The sequence below is a fragment of the Meleagris gallopavo genome, chromosome 1 (assembly GCF_905368555.1).
Source record: "Meleagris gallopavo chromosome 1, MGAL_WU_HG_1.1, whole genome shotgun sequence".
NCBI lineage: Eukaryota > Metazoa > Chordata > Aves > Galliformes > Phasianidae > Meleagris > Meleagris gallopavo.
Window position 1 is genome coordinate 19,394,490 of NC_139404.1, and position 20,180 is coordinate 19,414,669.

At 35.7% G+C, this 20,180-nt stretch overlaps 1 long non-coding RNA gene across 30 annotated transcripts in view; it reads right to left on the bottom strand.

The window, feature by feature from the left end:
- Positions 1 to 20,180, bottom strand: part of LOC104917607 (uncharacterized) — a 90,600-nt gene that overhangs the window by 50,026 nt on the left and 20,394 nt on the right. For 19 of the 30 annotated variants that reach the window (XR_014881634.1, XR_014881628.1, XR_014881629.1 and 16 more), the window contains 5 exons: positions 12,272 to 12,402; positions 7,273 to 7,446; positions 4,402 to 4,478; positions 2,714 to 2,781; positions 1,308 to 1,991 (listed from right to left, as the gene is read on the bottom strand). This is a non-coding gene — a long non-coding RNA (uncharacterized LOC104917607). The remainder of the gene's footprint in view (positions 1 to 1,307; positions 1,992 to 2,713; positions 2,782 to 4,401; positions 4,479 to 7,272; positions 7,447 to 12,271; positions 12,403 to 20,180) is intronic. The other 11 variants (XR_014881656.1, XR_014881660.1, XR_014881659.1 and 8 more) reach the window with 5 other exon arrangements.

Consider the following 20,180-nt stretch of genomic DNA (forward strand, 5'->3'; position numbering starts at 1 on the left):
TTCAGTAAGGGTATATGAAGCTAATGTTAAAAACTGTTTTGTAAACAGTTTGGAGCTCTATTATTTTAATGCTAAATGTAGATCTTTATCTTTTTGCAATTATTTGGCTTTTGCAAGGAGAAATATTAGATTTCTCATAGGGAAACTGTTGATTTTGTGTACGCTTATATATTCCATTTTATGATTCTATGATTCTATGATTTCTCTGATACATTTTAAATGCCTGTGGTAACTGTATTGACTGCTTTCCTGATACTTTACTGATTTATGCGATTTAAAAAATAATATTTCACATGTATTAGATAATTCCAAACAATGAAATGTTCATTTTGAGGACCAAAATCAATAGCTAGAAAAGACCGTCCTGAATATTACAATTCCTCAATCATCATATAATATAAACTGTTGTTGATAGACAAATGGAAGTTGCAAGTACAGTGTTAAGTGATTTTAAATCATGTCTTAGAATTTAATTTACAAACAAAGCTTCCTACATTTTTTTCTTATTACTATTCTTAGCAACCTCATGCTTGTTTCCTGCTTCCTGCAGTCTGCAATGTTTTCTAAAGTAAGCTCATCACAAGCAAAATTTAGTTTCTGTAGGATCTTGAACAATTAAGCTATTGCTGGCCTCCAGCTACAGTGTTCTAATTGCAGATATGCTCACATGATGATACTATAATTAAAAACAGAAGGGAGAGAACGTAAAAACAATGTACAGTCAATCTATAAAACATAACTTCGGTAGCAACTGGAGTCACATGGTTATAATCAAAGGAAATTAATAAGAATCTAAAAATAGTCATGTTCATTTCCTGTGCATTGCGCATTGCACATCCCTGATAAATTATTTTCACACTGTGTTGCAGGTCACTGAAAAATTAGCTACAAACATTCTGTCCTTTTGAATAGATTACTTTATCGTTAGCTAAATAAATGTTTTCCATGTGATTCTTAATCAGGAGCTAAGAAAACTATATTCAGGAGTTATGACATTTAATACAATGTATTCAATCAGTGTTATAAAATCATTATGAAAGAAAATAGTGAATGTTTCATTCTTGTAAATCATAATCTGAGCAAGGAGTGTAAACAGAATAATGCCACAAAGAGGTATTTTCTAAATCATTCCTCTTGACACTGTTGAAAAGGAAAATCTTAACAGCAATAATGCTAATAACGCTAAAAGCATAAAAGAGCCTTTTACAAAGAGCAACAAAGTCAATAAAAAGACTTACTAATATTGTAATGAGTCATAAACTCATCTAAAATGCAGAAAAGCAGTGGTACCTGCTTTTACTGTTTACCTGTTTTACTGAGGTTCCCAGTAGCAGCTCCAGTGATTAGACACCTCATGGCTCCCTTTTTATGACTGAGTAATGACTGTTAACCAAACTATCATTATTATGATATCATCATTATTAACCATAATTAATAGTTATGATATTATAATAAATATTTATATTATATTATATTGATTATTATAATTAATTAGTAATTATCAATTTTCATTATTATAATCGTATATTTATTTGTTTGGTAAAAAGAATTGCCTCACAAAGCACATAAGTGTTGTCCATTAAGATAATTTCTGGCATGGGATTGAATAGACTTCTCCTGACAATCTATCAATCTTGCAGAATGGAAAGAATCTTCAGCAGAACTATCTGACAATATTTCTCAAAATTTTTCATTAAACTTCAATCTACATATCTTTAAGGAAAGAAGTTTTTCATTTCCAAGGGACTGAGAAGAGTTAAATTAGTAGCCATTTTCCTTTATCCAAACTCTTACCTGTCCCTTTGTAGCAAGTAGTACCAGAGCATGATGAAAGATCAGTCTTACCTGAATATGTGGTTCCCTAGGTTTGCTTGTATATACGTAAACTCCAACTTCTGGTTGCAAGAGGGCCAAGGCCAGACAACAATTTTGAACTTATAATTATGGGATTAAATTAATCAGTGGTTAGATAAATGATTTGTATGTTTTATCTGAGAAAAGAGAAGCGAGTTGGGATTTCTAAGAATGAGGATGTTAAAGTTTTGATAGCAATTCATAACACTCTTCAGACAAGTGTCCCTGTGCAAATCACCATACTCTTCTCATAATTAACAAAACTGGCATTCCTTAGATTTTTTTTCTATAAGGAACAAGATAAAGATCTCAGAAAAGCTGAGGTGAGTGAAAGGAACAGATAGTGATAGTTCTGCAGAGACCTAAACCCACTTAAGTAGTTTATTGCAGTCCAGAAATTAATGAAGCCAGGCCAAAATGACTTGAGAAGAATGTTCTAGAAAGGAGGCCTTATTGCTTCATATTGTGCAACTGCTAGAATTTTTCTTTAATGGGAAAAAAAAAAATAGAATATAGAAGGAAAGGTGAAAATGAATGTGTTTCTCTAATTTCATTATGTATTGCATTAGAAAGAAAGAAAGAAAGAAAGAAAGAAAGAAAGAAAGAAAGAAAGAAAGAAAGAAAGAAAGAAAGAAAGAAAGAAGAAGAAAAGAAAGTAAGAAAGAAAGAAGGAAAGAAAGTAAGAAAGAAAGAAACCTTCTCATTGACAACTCAATGTTATATTTGATGTTGAAGATGATTTCAAAAACACATAACTTTTTGGAGTAAAGAATGATAACTGAATACCAAGAATTCCAGCAGAGCACTTTTTCAATCTTACCTGCTACCAAAAATAGCTTTAAACTGGTGAGCTATTTACCTAGCAATTGCAGCAAATGGCTGTGAGTGAATTCCCCGTGGTGAGTTTAAAGAAATGCAGACCTAGAACTGGACAGAACAGGTTTTAGAGTTAATAAAGATAACAAATCCATAGTATCCAACATATATAAGGCACAATCTTTTTTTTATTTTTTTATTTTTTTATTTTTTTATTTTTATTTTTTTTTTAGTGGCTTTCTTTAGTGATAGGCATATCTAGGCTGATAAGGGTCTTTAATTGGACTGTTAAGATTTATACTGACAATAAAGTCTTGCTTTATAGTTCTAATTAAACAAGGTTTTGAGAGTGGCATTGTACAATCAGGCTCCTTTTGATGCAATATGCATCTCTTCAGATGATGCAACTTGATTCAAAGAAGCACAAAATTAGTCATAGTGTAGTAATGTATAAGATTCTACTTCATTGACAGACACAAAGCACACTCATCTTAGAGTAACTATGAAATCCAAGTAGTAACAGTTTCACAAAAATTATATTACTGGTTACAAGGGATTGAGATATAAATACTCTGTAGAGCATATTGTATGAATCTATACAGGTAAAACCTCTGGAAGGGCCTCAAATCTTATATGAATGATGCTGCCTGGGAAAAAAAAAATATATTGTTCTCCATCCTCGCAGTACAAGAAAAAGAGGAGTCCTTTCTTTAAAAAGAGTCTTTTTAAAAAAGTCTTTTTTAAAAAGAGTTTTTTTATCTCAAAAAAAGCTTGAGATAAACTCTGTGAGAACACAGCAAAAAAAGAGGAGTATGATTTGCTTCCAACTGGTACAAGCTTAATATCAAGTAGTCAGATCCATGGAGTTCATGGCAATTATATAATGTTCAGCAAACCACTGCATTATTTGGATATGACTGGAACAAAGATCTTGAAGAATCCCTTATACGCAGTAATGAGAGGTCAGCTGTTTTATTTGGAAATAAAGAATTTCCATACCAAACAATGTGCAAGAATGGTAACATAGGGCAAGTTTCTACTCTTCCTGAAAAATATGTGTATATATTTTTAGTATGATTTCTGTTTCACGAATTGTGTTGGATTGAAATGTAAATCCCATGAGCCTCTAACCCCCATAATGAACCTTATGCAGTAAAATGAAGTTTAAGAATTCATCTGTAACTCAGGAAGCCAGACGCTCATCTGGACTTCTACTTTCTTTATCAGTATGAAGCACATTGTCAGTCTTCAATCAAAATCCCCAGTGATGTCTTTTGCAGAGTGTCTGAAAATTTCACTTCATCTGAGGAAGTGAAGCAGTCTAGAGAATTAACCACCTCCTAATTTAAAAAATAAAAAATAAATAAAAAAATTGTTTTCCAAGAGTTTCTGCTCTGAATGCAGCAAAGTCTGTAACACATCAAGAAATATGTCTCTACAATGAGACTAAACCCAGTATTTGAATTATAAAACATCCTTATATTTTACAGACTCAAAAAAATAAAGAGAGAAAAAAACAAATTTCTGTGTGTGTGCATGTATACAACTTCTTTTGCCTGGAGCACAGTGACTCTCAAAGTATATGCTCAGTAAAATTTGTCTGAATTAACATTTTTATTTTGAAAAGTTAGAGTACTCTGGTACTTATGCTTCTCAATACAGTGTGAAAATTAAATATTCCGCAAAAAATATAAATGCTTGGAAAATATACTGTTGAATGAGATTGCTGACCTTATTGTATATAGCTGTCAAGATTCATTTTCTTGAATTCCCAACCAATCCAACATAAATATTCAGTTAATTCAGTTCTGTAAAGAAAACAGTTCTTCGTGAAAAAAAGACAAAAATCACAGTTCAGAAATTTGTTAATTAACTGAAGAAACTTTACTATAGAAATCCAACAAAACTTGCAATTTAGTGGCACATTTTCTTATCAATTATAGAACTTTTCTACACCGATTCCTTAATTGATATTTTAAATAGGGAATAATTTAAGTCTAATTTTATATTGTTCTGTAGTTATACTGGCTGGAGAAGAAAGTCTCATTTTAAAGAATTCCCATTATTTTCTTCAAGCATAGTTAATACAGACTTTATATGAACTCCAGGAAATAATCTTGCAGAATAGAATCAAAATATTACATTTTGATCAATTGCTTTTCTCTCTGGTTTCATAATCTTTGTTTATTTTTCAAAGATATAAAATACATTATTAAAATCTACAATTTATGCAGAAGTATATGAAAGTCAAACTTCAAGTATGTTTTAATGCAGATCTAGTTTTGCTTTGCAAAACATAAATAAGGTGGATTTAGGGACACATTTTCTCCTTACCAACACCAAAACTAGATACCCTCAATGACAGGACTGTTGTTCGGAAAAGAATGCTAAAGATTTTGATCCCTAGACTAAAACTGTATAAGTGAATCCAATTTTCTTCTTTTCCGTATAGAAACGCTTCTCAATTCTTCTCCTATACTTTCATTTCATGTTTAAAAATACATGCACTAGCCAAAGATTTTCAAAGCAAGAGTACATAAGTATGTCCACAAGCAAGCTTTTCCTATTTGTATTGAAAAAATGAGCCTTTTGAATAGCACTTACTAAAATACGTGGAGGTAAGGAAGACGAAAAACTTCTTTGAACTCTAAACCAGACAATGTTTGCCTTGTAGACTATTCTAAGAAAGAATTAGATCCTTCAATTTCTCTAGGATTACGCATTTTGAATTCTGTTTAATTTTTCTGAAGAGTAGATAAATGGGAGAACAAATTAATAAGGAAAATTTTAAGGCTTGAATATTCTGATTCATAGACTCCATTAAAAATTATGCTAAAAACTGTTCTAATCAAACTTCCTTTTCAAAGGTAGCTTTAACAGCATCAAAGAAGTCATCAAGAGCAGCAGAAATTACCATCAATAATTCATCCCTAGTACTAAAATACTGCATGTTTGTAATAGTTCAGTTCCCATTATCAGACTATATTCATTTCTCAATTAGATGCATTAAAATAGGTAAGTTTGGGTTAAAAGCAACTGTTCTTTCTAATAACTCATTCATATTCACACAAAGATACAAGTATGCAGCAGATCTTCCTCCTCTTAGGAAAAAAAAGTAAAATAATGACTTCCTTTATCTCATTTCTTAACCTCTGTAGATGAGAATACAGTAGGGGTCAAAGTAAAAAACTGAAATTGGGTTTGAAGCGGTAAAGAATGGCAGCTGTCCACCCCTCCTGCCAGGTGGTGGAAATGCACAGGACAAAGACAAAGGCCTATATTCTAAGTGTCACTGAGAGGTGATCCTCAAGGGAGTTAGAATGACAAAGTTATGATCTAATTAAAGAACATCTTCTACAAGTCACTCAAAATACTTATTTCTTGGTAGTAGTAGTATAAATTTTAAACTTTCAGTTTGGAAAAGTCCTACAGCAAAGAGGTACTACCTCTAAACCCTTTAAGATACTAACTGGAATATTATCTTTTTAAGGTATGATCCCTACAGTTTAAGGGAAAAATTATCTGCTAATCTTGGTAGTAAGACTGGAGACAAGATACATTGTTATACTGTGTCATAACTCTAAAATCTATGTGTATTAAATCAAAAAACAATTCCTGAAGTAGCCTTGCATTTACTACATTTCAAAACAAAAATCTATTTAAATTTTGCTACTACAGTGTTAGTTGTTTTGTACCCACTCCACAAATTTGAATGAAGTAGTGAAGAGCCTCTTTTTCTTCAAAGCTATGTGAAAATGTCATACTATGGTTACTTTTACCAAGTGACTAGTAACATAGATATTAAGGATTTCCAGTGAAATGAAGGTAAACAGTGGAGCTGTAGGTCCATAGTCATCATAACTCAATGTAATTTGGCACTGCAAACAAAACTACGTATCTCTCATACTTTGGTTAAGCAAAACTATTTGTCTTCGTGCAGTGTGGACCATATAAGAACCAGACCATGGTAATCCAGGCGAAAAGGTTCTACTAATGATAAAGTAATTTGTACTAGCTGACAAATAACTTTTCAGAGAAGGAAAGTGTCAATCTTATCAAATGCAGTGAGTGTACTCACACTGCAAATTAAGATAAGCTTTATGTGGTGTGGACTCTGCCGTGTAGCTCATCATTACATCTGTAATTTTTGATCTAATTTGTTTCATTAGCACTCTACAGTCACAGTAAGTAATATGGATTGACTGGGACTCTTCCCTTTTTCCGCTTCTCCCACTCTGAATATTTCTCTGAATATTTTTTTAAGCACTGGAGAAATTAATGCAAGATTCTGAAAGGCTGTTCTCCCAGAACTCTTGGATATGTTGTAAAAAATGCGCACAGTTAATGAAATGTAAAAGACTTATACTATTTGTAACAGTAAAGTGAGCTCAAGGAGAATTTTGGCTAATCAATGGAATTGAAAATTAGATGTCATATATAATTTTTATTTCTAAAAAAAAAACAAACAAAAAAACAACTCTCTTGCCAGCCAACTGTAGAGCAATCTTTCATTTATTATCACTGGTCTTGCTAATTTAGACTCCAAATTTCCAATAAATTAGAATATCATTACATGCAACATGAAACTACTGTGTGACTTACATCATAGAGTGAGGACTCATGTATGAGGAAACGTGGAAGACTTCATTGATTTTCTAGATAATAGCAGAATCACACTTTGGGATGACTGTGGATACCAACAGTGGAGAGATGGTCTGAAATCAGCTAGGTAAAATTTGAAAAAGAATCTTCATCACACCATTCTTGGAGTTTACACTGTATGTTCCATAGGACGAGGCACAAGGAATAAAAATAGAATAAAAAAAGGCAAGAATAAAAATGACTTCCACCAGAAATTTTCCAACTACTACACTTAAATGCAAGAAACATCAGGCTGCTTTCAACTACAAGCCTGAAGTGCCAACTTTGAGACTGGTACTCAGTTCACTATGGATCAATGGAGAAAATAAAAAAAAAACAAATTTGCAAACAAACAAATTTCAATCTATGACACAGAGTAGTTATTATCTTCTAAGAATGATGTTGCGATGTATTATTTCTGAAGGAGTCAGTAATTGCAGGTCAATTGCTTTCCTACAGATATGTAATGTCTGTTAGCTCAACCTACAGAAATAGGTAAATAAATAACTATTCCAAGAGAAAAAGAAGGAAGAAAACAAACTAAACACTTTAAATGTCGTATATTGCTTGTTTTGTCATTTTTCAGTTTAGTACACAGTGCTTAAGCAAGTGCTGGACAAAGGAAGGGAAAGTAAAATCTTCCCAAACACTGACATTGTGATTTATTGGTGTTTTGTCATTATTTGATATTTATTTGATATTTTATAATGCTACAAATATGTTATTCATAAGTAGGATACATTTTTTTTCACACACATTCTTCACCTTGTTTTCTTTTTGTCCTCTTATGTTTCCAAAGGGAGATTCCTATCCATCAACACACTGAGAGCTTTAATTAGGCAATTTCACAAAATCACAAAATCTTAGAATAGTGGGGGTTGAAGATCATCTAACCATCATTGCTCTGATTCCACTGGCTCTGATTTTATTTTAATAAATATCACTGCCCACTTGTCTGTGAGCTACAGTTTCTTTTTTAAGGAGCTTCTCAGAATAAGAATACTCAAATATTTATACTTTCTCACCATGTAAGGCAGTTTAAAAAGAAAACAGATAACAGATCAGCTGATCTATCAGAGAAGGGCAGAAAAAGAGAACTTCACACTAGATTTGCTAGATATCCCCTTTTTATCCCTAAGCAGGTTGATTATACTTCTTAAAATGAGCCCCTTTTCTTTATCTCATTGATTCTTTTTACATTGTTTAACAAATGACTAAATGTATGAAAGTCATTGGACTAAGTTAAAAAATGACATTTTTGCATCTCATTTTTTAGCCATTTTCAATAATCTTGTAGTTATTAAATGATGGAAGTGTTGATGTATTTACTGTATGGCTAAGAGGCATGAATGACCCACCATTCAGTGGACCCTTGGATGAAACATGTCTAGTTCACCACCTTTAAGAGATCTTTTTGTGCCTTCTCATCCTCTGCACATTTGTAATGCTGTGCAAACTTTATCATCAGCTTCCCTTTCCAGAAGATGATTGTCCCAGGTTATAGAAAACCCTCACAAGCCAGGAAACCAAATAACCCCACTGCAGAATCGTCCTCAGAATTCCAATGTTTTATTGACACTTTTTAAAGAGCAAGTATAGAAAGTCTATACTGTTAGTCTATTTTGTCTTGTCTTGGACCTCAAACTGAAAGGCCGTAACTCCTTTTGATTTGTAAGTTGTCACCAACTAACAGTGACGAAGTTGAAGTGAAAATTCTTGCTCTGTGTTCACTGTTGTGTCTGTATTAGAGCCTTTGAGAAGAATGTAGATTTTTGTTTTGTTTTTGCTGACACAAGATTCTCTTGTCACTAATTTTTATGAGGCTAAAGGTTTCTTTCTGCTCCACTACACACGGAAGAACAAGTTAATCCTCTTGACTCAATGTGGTGAGACATGCTTTGCATAGAAAATGTTACTTGTGGCCCAATACATAGAGGCTTTGTCCATCTTAGGTCTCTGGGGCTATGCTTAAATTTTCCTTATTCAAGCACACCGGGACCACACAGATGTCCAATTAAAAAAAAGAGATCTATTTTAATAGCAGTAGAACTGACCTTAGACTGTGGTTATATGCTGGTAAATATTCTAGTCTGTAGCTAAACATCACACTAGTTAAAGATCAGCATAGACTCCAGCATAGTTTTGACTCAACTACTACTCTTTCAGATTATTTTTGGGAGTCACTTGAATGTGTTGTACAAGTCAGGAACTATTCCTAGAGATATGTGATCACTATATTTGGGAAAAGTTCAGGTATGTGAGAAACAAGACAGTCTGGGAGCCAAAAAAAAAAAAAAGAAAACCGACACCAAGCAGTCCCTGCTCTGCTTTATTTAGGAATAATCAGTACTTCAACTTACTCACATTTAAAAGTGCCTGTTGGGCTGGTGATATATAAAATACTCAAGATCATTATCCTATGATCACAGTGATGTGGATAAGATCACTAGAAAACTCATCCCATCCATGATCCCTTCTAGAATATGGACCCATAGAGAGACAGAATGAACAGCAACTCCTAAGACACAAGCTGACACAGAAAGATAAAAAAGAGCTTCAGCTAGTGTAGTCAAGAAATCTGGGTCAGATCAAGGTTCATGTCCTCTATGTGCTTATTTTCACACAAATAAGGGAGTCTGGCACCATGGCTTTAGTAGGTGACAGTGTGGCTCTCACAGCAATAGTTTACTAGAGACACAAATTGCTCCCTGCTACTTTTGTTCTAATTCACATGAGACTTTTATGATGTCTTGATAAACTAAAGGAGGGAAGATTTAGATTAGGTGTCCAGGAGAAATTTTTCACTGAGAGAGTGTTGAGGTGCTGAAACAGGTTGCCCAGAGAGATTGTGGATTCCATATCCCTGGAGATGCTTAAAGCCAGGTTGGGTGGACCCCTAGGCAATCTGATCTAGTACTTGATCTAGCAGTTTGCAGTCCTGCATGCATGGCAAGGAGGCTGGAACTTGATCCTTGAGGTCCCTTCTAGTCCAAGCCATTCCATGATTCTATGAATCTATTATAATAAAACAAAGCATCTTTCAGTCCATGCTACAGTGATACACTAAATGTGTCTGTCAGGGGCACACATTTATATGCCAGATCCATTGCCACTTGCCAAAACATTAAATTAACATTCTGATTTAAAACACCCACTGTAGATATATAAACATTCAGATATTATGAGTAGATTTTTTTAAAACAAAAAGAGTAACACTTGAAATAGTGTGAACATTCTAATAAAAAAAAATGCAATTGCTTTTCTCTGTTACTCGGGCAGGTTTCTAGTTGACTTTGAAAGTACAAAAATCCTTTTGGATCTACTGTTCAATCATTCTTTATTGCTCTGAAGATTTGAGCATATAATTTGTGTATGCTAACATTTTCCCTAATTAAAAACAATCCAGTATTTCATTTAGGGACATCTCCTTAGAAAATTCTCACACAACACTGAGACCTTCAGTCCTTGTTCAGCTTCAGCTAATTTGCATTCTACTAAAAACTAAAAATAAAAAAAGATCCAGTACAAATATAATGATATTTAGGACATGAATAAAGGACATTGAAATGCAATTACATGCAATAGACTAAATGAAGTGTTCCTTACTCATGTTTTTCCTCGTGGGAAAAATATACCTGCTGCTTTGCCTGTGCTCGTGTTCTTAGGAACTAGACTCTGTAGCTCTTCAAAGACAATAAGTATAAAAGAAAGAAGAAATATCTATATAGCTACATATTGTTGAATTTTTTAGCTCATAATCATAATCTCATGTTTCCTAGTCTTATAGATCTAGTCATTATCACATTTATTGGTGATCTATACTGTGTAGTCATAATAACAACCACAAAGAGTTTTCATCAGTATTCAGTGGTTACAGAACACTATACTAAGTGCATCTTATTCTTGTGTAAATTTCATCTTGGAGTTTTTCTACGGTTGAATGTCTATCTTCCAAATAATATTCTAAAACTGAAAACATAGAAAAGGCTAAGACTGCAAAATTTTGTGTATGCAGACATGGATTTCAAAAAAAAAAGAACATTGTGAACAGTAACAGAAAAACTTTGCTATACTACATGACTTTTAGTTCTGGAACATAACTTCTAAGAAGGTTGATTTATGTATTGGTAAATGCTAATCTAGCTTCACCTTTTTTTTTTTTTTTAAGGCTAGCTGTTAATACTAGCAAATTATATCACCATTTCCATTGTAAATATGCTTTATGTGTTCATTTGGGATGTCTTCATCTATTTGAGTTGTGACCACAAGTGAAGCAATCTTCCAAATCTTTGCCAGGCTAGAATTTCCAAATTGTTCAACCAGAGATTTCTAAGAAAATTCACTTTGCATTTCATGCACATAGAAATGTGACAGAACATAAGGGGCAAAGCTGCAGCTGATAATGTGTCTCCAGAAAGAACTTAATGAATTACACATAGCACGTTACCCCCTCCTTTAGCAGGAAAGTATCTTGCTGTTTTCACAAACGTTTCTTAGTTCCATCTAAAAATCTGTCATATTTCTTTAGAACACTACTATTAAATGACAGTAAGTTTCCTGTTCTAGCAGGAAAAAACCTCTCATCTCGTCATTCTAAGTTCAATTTTACTTGCTCTTAAAACCACATTTCCTTCACTCACATTTTTTTTCCACAATAATATTAACATATCAATGTTTTAATCTTATCAACATGTCTTAGAGTTTATTTTCCTAGCTGAACTCTTAATCTCACCTCATAGTGAAAAGGCTATACCTTCCCCAGTCATTTCTCCTCAATATCACTGTAGTTGTTTATAGTTCCTTTCTTTTTTTGGATGTGAATGACAAGATGATCGGGGTGGTCTTATGTGAACTCTACGTGATGCCAATTTTCACTTCATCTTTCTGACAGAATATCTTCTCTTTATACATATAAGAATTTCAGTTTCCTACAGATTTATTATATTCACATGTTACTCACAAGAGATCTGTGCTTCTGACCACTGCTTACAGAGCTCTCATCTGCAGAGATCTTCAGTCTCCGTCCAGAATCATGGAGTTATTCGAGTTCAAAAGGGACTTGTCTTTAGAAGACCATCTAGTCCAGCTCCCCTGCAATGAACAGGGACATGTGCAAGTAGATCAGGCTGATCAGAGCCCAGACCAGCCTGAACTTGAATAAAAAAATCTACACCTAGACAGTGTGCATTAGCCTCCCTCTAAAAGTGTATATCTTCAGATGATTTGAGATCCCCTTCAGGAAAAGGCAATACAAAAATATTGACATTTTAGACCCATAGATGGGAAGAATAACCTATTCTGAGACTTTGTGAACTGAACAGTTTAATGTAAAACTTTCCACAGTAATTAGGGTCATGTTTTTATTTAGCATGACAGCCTCAAATCTTTACAGAAATGTCAGGCATGCAGTTCAACTGAAAATCCTAAAGATACTCAAGAAGAAACACTTATTTCAGAACAGTAAAATTGAGTGTCTTGTACTAGTTTTTGCCTGTATGCAAGAAGAAAGGTTTGTTTCTATTACTGGTAATAGAGAAAAATGAAAATGATTCTTGGGGAAGAGCAAGAATTGACTGTTATTTGCTGGCAGAAGTTCAAACTTCTCTCTTTTTCTTGCTCAAGAAAAGCATCTGTAGAACAATTGACAAAATGTGGTGCTCTATCATAGAATCACATAATCATAGAATCTCCTGTGTTGCAAAAGATCCACAGGATCACCCAGTCCAAACATCCACCCATCACCAATAGCTCTCACTAAGCTATGTCTCTCAACACAACATCAAACGTTCCTGAAACACCTCCAGAGTCGTTGACTCCACCACCTCCCTGGGCACCTCGCCCATTCCAGCACCTGACCACTCCCACAGAGAAGTAGTATTTCCTAATGTCCAGTCTGAATCTCCCCTGGTGCAGCTTGAAGCCATTCCCTCTGGTCCTATCACTAGATATGTGAGAGAAGAGGCCGACCCCAGCTCACTACAACCTCCCTTCACGTAGTTATGGAGAGCAATAAGGTCTCCTCTGAGCCTCCTCTTCTCCAGCCTGAACAATCCCAGTTCCTTCAGCCTCTCCTCATAAGGCCTGTGCTCTAGACCCCTCACCAGCTTTGTTGCCCTCCTTCGAACATGTTCCAGGGCCTCCATGTCTTTCTTGCAGTGAGGGGCCCAAAACTGGACACAGTACTTGAGGTGCAACCTCACCAGAGCTGAGTACAGGGGCAGGATTACTTCCCTGTTCCTGCTGGCAACATTTTTTCTCTTGCAAGCCAGGATGCCATTGGCCTTTTTGGCCACCCGGGCACACTGCTGGCTCATGTTCAGCCGAGCATCAATCAATACCCCCAGGTTCATTTCCTCGACGCAGTCCTTCAGCCACACCACCTCAAGCCTGTAGTGTCGCCTGGGGTTGTTGCGGCCAAAGTGCAGAACCTGGCATTTGGCCTTGTTGAACCTTATCCCATTGGCTTCAGCCCAGCTATCCAGCCTGTCCAGATCCCTCTGTAGGGCCTCGCTATCCCCAGGCAGATCAACACTTCCAGCCAACTTGGTGTCATCTGCAAACTTACTGAGGGTGCACTCAATGCCTTCATCCAGGTCATCAGTAAAGATATTGAACAGGACAGGCATCAGCTCCGACCCCTGGGGAACACCACTTGTGACTGGTCGCCAGCTGGATTTAACTCCATTCACCACCACTTTCTGGGGTCGGCTCTCCAGCCAGTTCCTTACCCAGCAAGAGTGTACCTGTCCAAGCCACGGGCTGCCAGCTTCTGCAATAGAATACTTTGGGAGACAGTGCCAAAGGCTTTGCTGAAATCTAGGTAGACTACACCAGCAGCCTTTCCCTCATCTACTAGACAGGTTACTAGAATATAGAAGGAGATCAGGTTGGTCGAGCAGGACCTGCTCTTTGTGAACCCATGCTAGCTAGACCTGATCCCCTGGTTGTCCCGCACATGCCATGTGATCTCCCTCAAGACAATCTCCATAACCTTCCCTGGCACTGAGGTCAAGCTAACAGGCCTGTACTTCTCCAGATCCTCCTTACAATCCTTCTTGTATATGGGAGTCACACTGGCAAGCCTCCAGTCTTCTGGGACCTCACCAGTCAAGAAGGAGAGCTGATAGATGATGGCTATCATCTCTGCCAGTTCCCTCAGCACTTTCAGGTGAATATCATCTGGCCCCAAATGAAATAGATAGTCATCCCTGACTCTCGACCCTTTGGCTCTCAATTCATCTTAATTGAAGGTAGTCCTGCTTTCATTTATTAAGCAGAACTATGTACTATATGAGTTTCAATAGAGCCAAGTGCCAAGTCCTGCACTTTGGCCACAACAACCCCAGGCAACGCTACAGGCTTGGGGCAGAGTGGCTGGAAGACTGTGTGGAGGAAATGGACCTGAGGGTACTGACTGATGCTCAGCTGAACATGAGCCAGCAATGTCCCCAGGTGGCCAAGAAGGCCAATGGCATTCTGGCTTGTATCAGGAATGGTGTGGTGAGCAGGACTAGGGAAGTCATCCTGCTCCTGTACTTGGCACTGGTGAGGTCCCGCCTTGATTACTGTGTTCAGTTTTGGGCACCTCCGTACAGAAAGGACATTGAGGTGCTGGATCAGGTCCAAAGAAGCACAACAAGGCTTGTGAAGGGTTTGGAGAATATGCCCTACAAGGAGAGACTGAAGGAACTGGGGCTTCCCTCTGGAGAAGAGGAGGCTGAGGGGAGACATTATTGCTCTCTTCAAATAATTGCAAGGTGCTTACAGCAAGAGCGGGGTTGGTCTCTTCTCACTGGTGACAGGTGACAGGATGAGGGCAAATGGCCTGAAATTGCACCAGGGGAGGTTTAGGTTAGCTATCAGGAAAAACTTCTTTACGGAAAGAGTTGTTAAGCACTGGAATAGGCAGTGTGGGAACTAGAACCTCCTTAACTTTCATAGGTTATCAACACCATTCTCCCCACAGGCCTGGAATGAATCTAAATTCCAATAGGGTGCGTACATATTTTTGCGATCTGCAGGTCTACATATTTTGCAGTATTTTTTTTAAATTGTACCTTGAGAATTTCAGCTAAAAAGACAAGTGCATACATACACAAAAACATAACATAACAAAAAAAAAAACCATCAAACTGTAGTATTGCCAAATGACTTCTGCATTCTGCATCTTTTGTGTCCTAGTTATGGTATATCTGATCCATGAACTTTGCTTTCTTGATCAAAAATCAAGAACAGATAATTCCCTTTTCAGCAATCATTCCCCTTTTTCCAACTATTTCAACTGACAGGAAGGATTGTCTAAGATCTCAAAGACAATACTGAAAGATTAAAACATATTTTCTTTACAAAAATCACAAGCTTATGACCTAGATGAGCTTTAATGGGAACGGTTTCAACTGAAAAAAAAATTAAATTTAGCATGAAATCTTAGTATACTTGAAGCAGGTAAGATTTTTTAAATGAGCAATTCAAGTGGCAATAAGATTTCATGCTCATTCTCATTTCATTTCGGAACAGGTTGCCCAAGGAGGTTGTGGAGTCTCCTTCTCTGGAGATATTCAAGTCTCGCCTGGATGCCTACCTGTGCGACCTGGTGTAGGGAACCTGCTTTGGCAGGGGGGTTGGTCTCGATGATCTCTAGAGGTCCCTTCCAACCCCTACAATTCTGTGATTCTGTGATTCTGTGATTCATCCTTGAATCTGCCTCAGGTCAAGAATACCTTCCAAATATAGTCATGATTTGTATTACATCTCTGCTTAGCACTGTTGTGCTAGCTGTTGTGTGATGAGATCTTTTGCCTAAATAACTTAAGACAGTGGCTAGTGGATGGTAGTGGATGAATACGTTGCACTAGTGCTAGTGTCAGGGAATAAAAGAGTAGAAATCTGGATGTTAAGTAGTTGAGAACATATTAAATAAAAAAAAAAGAGTTCTAACTGCTAAGGATGCCTGACAGCGTTTAAAATTCATTGTGTGGTACAACAGATTATGCTTTATAAGCTTATATTCTCACCAGCTTTATTGCATTCCAATGTTGTCTCTTCCTTTCATTCTATTTCTCCAGCTATTTCTCTGAACAAGATATTCTGTCAATTTTTATCTCTTAGTCACTTTACAATATTGACCTCCGTTTCCAGAGGTGTTTTTGCAAATTAACTAGTACCCTTAATATTTGAGAATTAAGGAAAGTGAGTATACCTTATTGCTTTTTTAAATGGGTGTACATCTTGCTAGGAAATAATTTTGATGGGGATAGTATCATTTTCACTAGATGGCATTTCTCAGCTTTTTACTGAAAAGACCATCTAATCTTGCAAAAAAAAATTCACCATCTACTTTGTATTCCAGTGTTGCCTGGAATCTTGTGGAACCCGTAAAATTTACTTAAATTTGTTCATGTGTTTCTAGTTGCAGAAGCTGTATTTTCAATAGCAACTTGGTTGTAACTGTTCCTCAGAGAAGTTAACAACCAGTGTGTGCTGTACGCCTAGGATTTTGAAGAGCTTGGCTCACATTTTTGCTAGGATGTAAAACACCACTTTCTATGAACAGGCTGACTAAATCAATAACCCTTCTGTAGAAGGAAGGCTTTACTCCTTCTGTTCTGAAATTAGAGATTCTGAAGGTGTAGCTGCCAGGGCAAATTGTGGCTTCAGAGTTCATCGTGAGGAGACAAGTCAAGTAAGATAATTAGTACATTTAGTTGTTCCAGGCACAGATGTAGAGGAAGACTCTGAGTAATACAGGGAGATGAAAGGGATGGTCTTCTACCTGAGAGCTACAATTTCATTCTTCATTAGCATAAGTGCCTCATGACTCTCAGAACTGAATACGTGCTGTCCAAAATAAAAAATGTGTGTGGGGGTGTCCTCCTCCTCTTTGTAAGCAGAGATGCTGTAGAGATGTTCTCTCAATGGAAACAACTCATGTTTTTTTTTTCCTTCTATCTAAGAAGTTTTCATAATAAGTTCAAAGATACAGTTTTTGAGGCATAGCATTGAACTGTGACCACTGAATTAGAAAATTAAGTTTAGGTAGGATTAAAAGCTTTTGTGGTATTCACCCAATTTTCAAAGCTATGCACATGTGAACGCTCATATAGATACATGAGTGTAGAAAACCTTTTGATAGATTCACTAAATTCAAACTGCCTCATTTTATGCAAGCACACAAACACTGAATAAACTCAGTGTTGAATCCTTACTAGAGAGCTTACATAGCAACTTAATGACAAAGCCAATAGCAGTAAATGTACATCCCCAGTCAAAAGGTTCCTTAAAAGCAGCAGTACTGTACATCTGAAGGATGAATTACGGTTCTTTTCCTCTGGCCTCTACCAAATACAGGATGACAGGGCAATGTACTACCTCAAGTAGAAAGCATCAGTACAGTCACTGATCTTTAGTAGCAGAGAAGAAAATATTAAGGCAAACTTTCTTCAAGAATTTCAGAAGACTATGTGAGCAGACCACCCTTGCTATACATGTCAAAGTAGAAAAGTGTTGAGTTCCCAGAAAGATTAAAAGAAAATCAAGCATCAGATTTTGTTTGGGATCTTGGTTCCTTTTATTGGATACTTTAAAGAACTTTGAGCTTTATATGCATAATTTCTTTGTTTAGTCATTACAAGTTCAAATGTCTGGATTCTTGAAGATTTGGCATACATCATACAAGCAGGTATGTAAACTAGATATTGCAGTTTCAACATCGAATGCATTTTCTGGTCCAAATACCAGCTTGCATTTTGCTTTCCTGTGGTTTAATCGTTTCAGGCTAATACACAATTTATGACAGACCAAATGGCCACAGGAGAACATCAAAGAGAGTGCTTTGCTTTTTCACATATAGGTAGGTAAGTCCAGAAGGGGTCACAAAAATTCAGCCTAATCTTTCATAATTACTTTCTGACAGTTATTCCTACCTCTACATAGTAACTGCAGCAACCTTTAAAAGAATTGTTGCGCAGTTTTAAAGGCTGCATGCCTAAGAATCACTTTGCCTGATGACTGTTTAACCTCACTAGTGACATGAAATTTTAATAATTTTACAACTTTTTTTATATTAGATTACGTCCTTCCAATAATTTAATGAAAAGATACAATGAAAAAAAATATACCTTTTCCCCAAAAATAGTACTAAAATATTATTTTACTGAAATATTATTTTTGTACACATATAGTTATGAGAAATTTAGATGTTAGGGAAAAAAAAGAACTATAGCAGATTTGAAAGCTGTGTGTATTCTAATATGAATTAACAGTGTCAAAAGAGTCAGATTTTGCTGTCAACAACAAAGAGTGTATCATCACATAATTTAAAAGAGTAAGAGCATATTTACTGGTTATATTTAATGGGCAAGCACAATTGAAAAAATAAACACAGATAGCAGATAAGCAAACACAGAAGAGAGCGTAGCCATTCGAGAGCTTCATGGTTCCTGCATTCCTCAGAACAAAACACTTTGGAGCTATGAGATGTAACTGAAAAGAGAAGCTTTGAATATAATACATAGACATTTGAACACAAGAAGCATAGCGGTGTTGTCTGTGTCAATGACAGAGATGTTCTTCATATTGACAAATAAAATGCAATTGAATGAGAATATCTGGATCAGTTCCTTGGGCTAAATTGATATTAAACCATACACACAGGCGGTGATAATACATAAAGTGTGTATTAAAAAGCCCTCTTAAATAGAGAGTGACTATGAGGTGATAAGGTAAGAAGTGAAAGACGAGTGTAAAAATTAACAGATGGCAAATGAGAATAAGCACATGGCTAGTGGACAGACTTTAACATATGATTGCTTATTAATTCTGGGAATTGACCGGATACTGTAATAAAAGTGTTGTCTGTCTTGAATGGCCTTTATTTTAGTACAGTGAGAGATACACCTGCTTAGCATTTCAGAAAAATTCTCACAAGCTATAATTTCTACAAATACATATGTGTATTTTCTATCCAATATGCATTATGAAGACAGTTGCCAACTTCTGTTAGTAAGTACGAGAAGTTAGAGCAGATTTTGTAGAAAGTAACAAATTCTGACACACACTGATTTGGAGTGTAATGCCGTGTTTTGCAAGAGACAAGTAAAAACAGGTTTGGCCTTCAAAATATCTTCCATTGCTGTGGCAAGAGGGCACAAAAAATTAAAAAATGACTTAATAATACGAAGACAAAACAGGTCAGTGGGGAACATTATTGCTGATTCAGTAGTCTAGTAAAGGGAACTGTTTGCCATCCAAAGTATTTATGTACTTGAGAGAGTTTACAGAAATAAATCCTGCCTCAAGTTGCATGCAACAGCTTAAAAAGTCAAGAATAAAAAATTAATTTTTTTAGAATATTCTTTAAAATATTCTAAAAATATATAATTTATTTATAAAAATAAATAAAAATATTTAAAATATTGTGCATTACCATTTAAAAGTATACTAGCATAGCCAAGGTTAAAAACATACAAACAATATACCAAGAAAAAAAATGAACTAAACAATTATTTGCAAACCATGCACAGCAAGGTCAAGACAAAGGATCCATTATTCAGAGTTTATTTTCTTGAATCCTTTAGCATATATTATGTGTTCCATCAAAATTAAGGGATCAGTTGAACAATCTATGTTCTGTTCCAACTGGAGCTTGTGGATAGGAACATTTGCTTTGAAAGTGTCTCATGCTTCCAAGCAGAATTATACCTGGGAATAGGCCTGGTTCTGCTGGCAAGATTTAATCTCGGACTGTATGAGAGAGGTGTTGCAGGAAAAGAATTTGACTAAAATTCCACTAAAAGTCATTGTTTTTATGGAATATTAACAGAGCTCAGTAATATAGGGGATTTTTTTTTTTTGCAAAGATTATCTTTTTT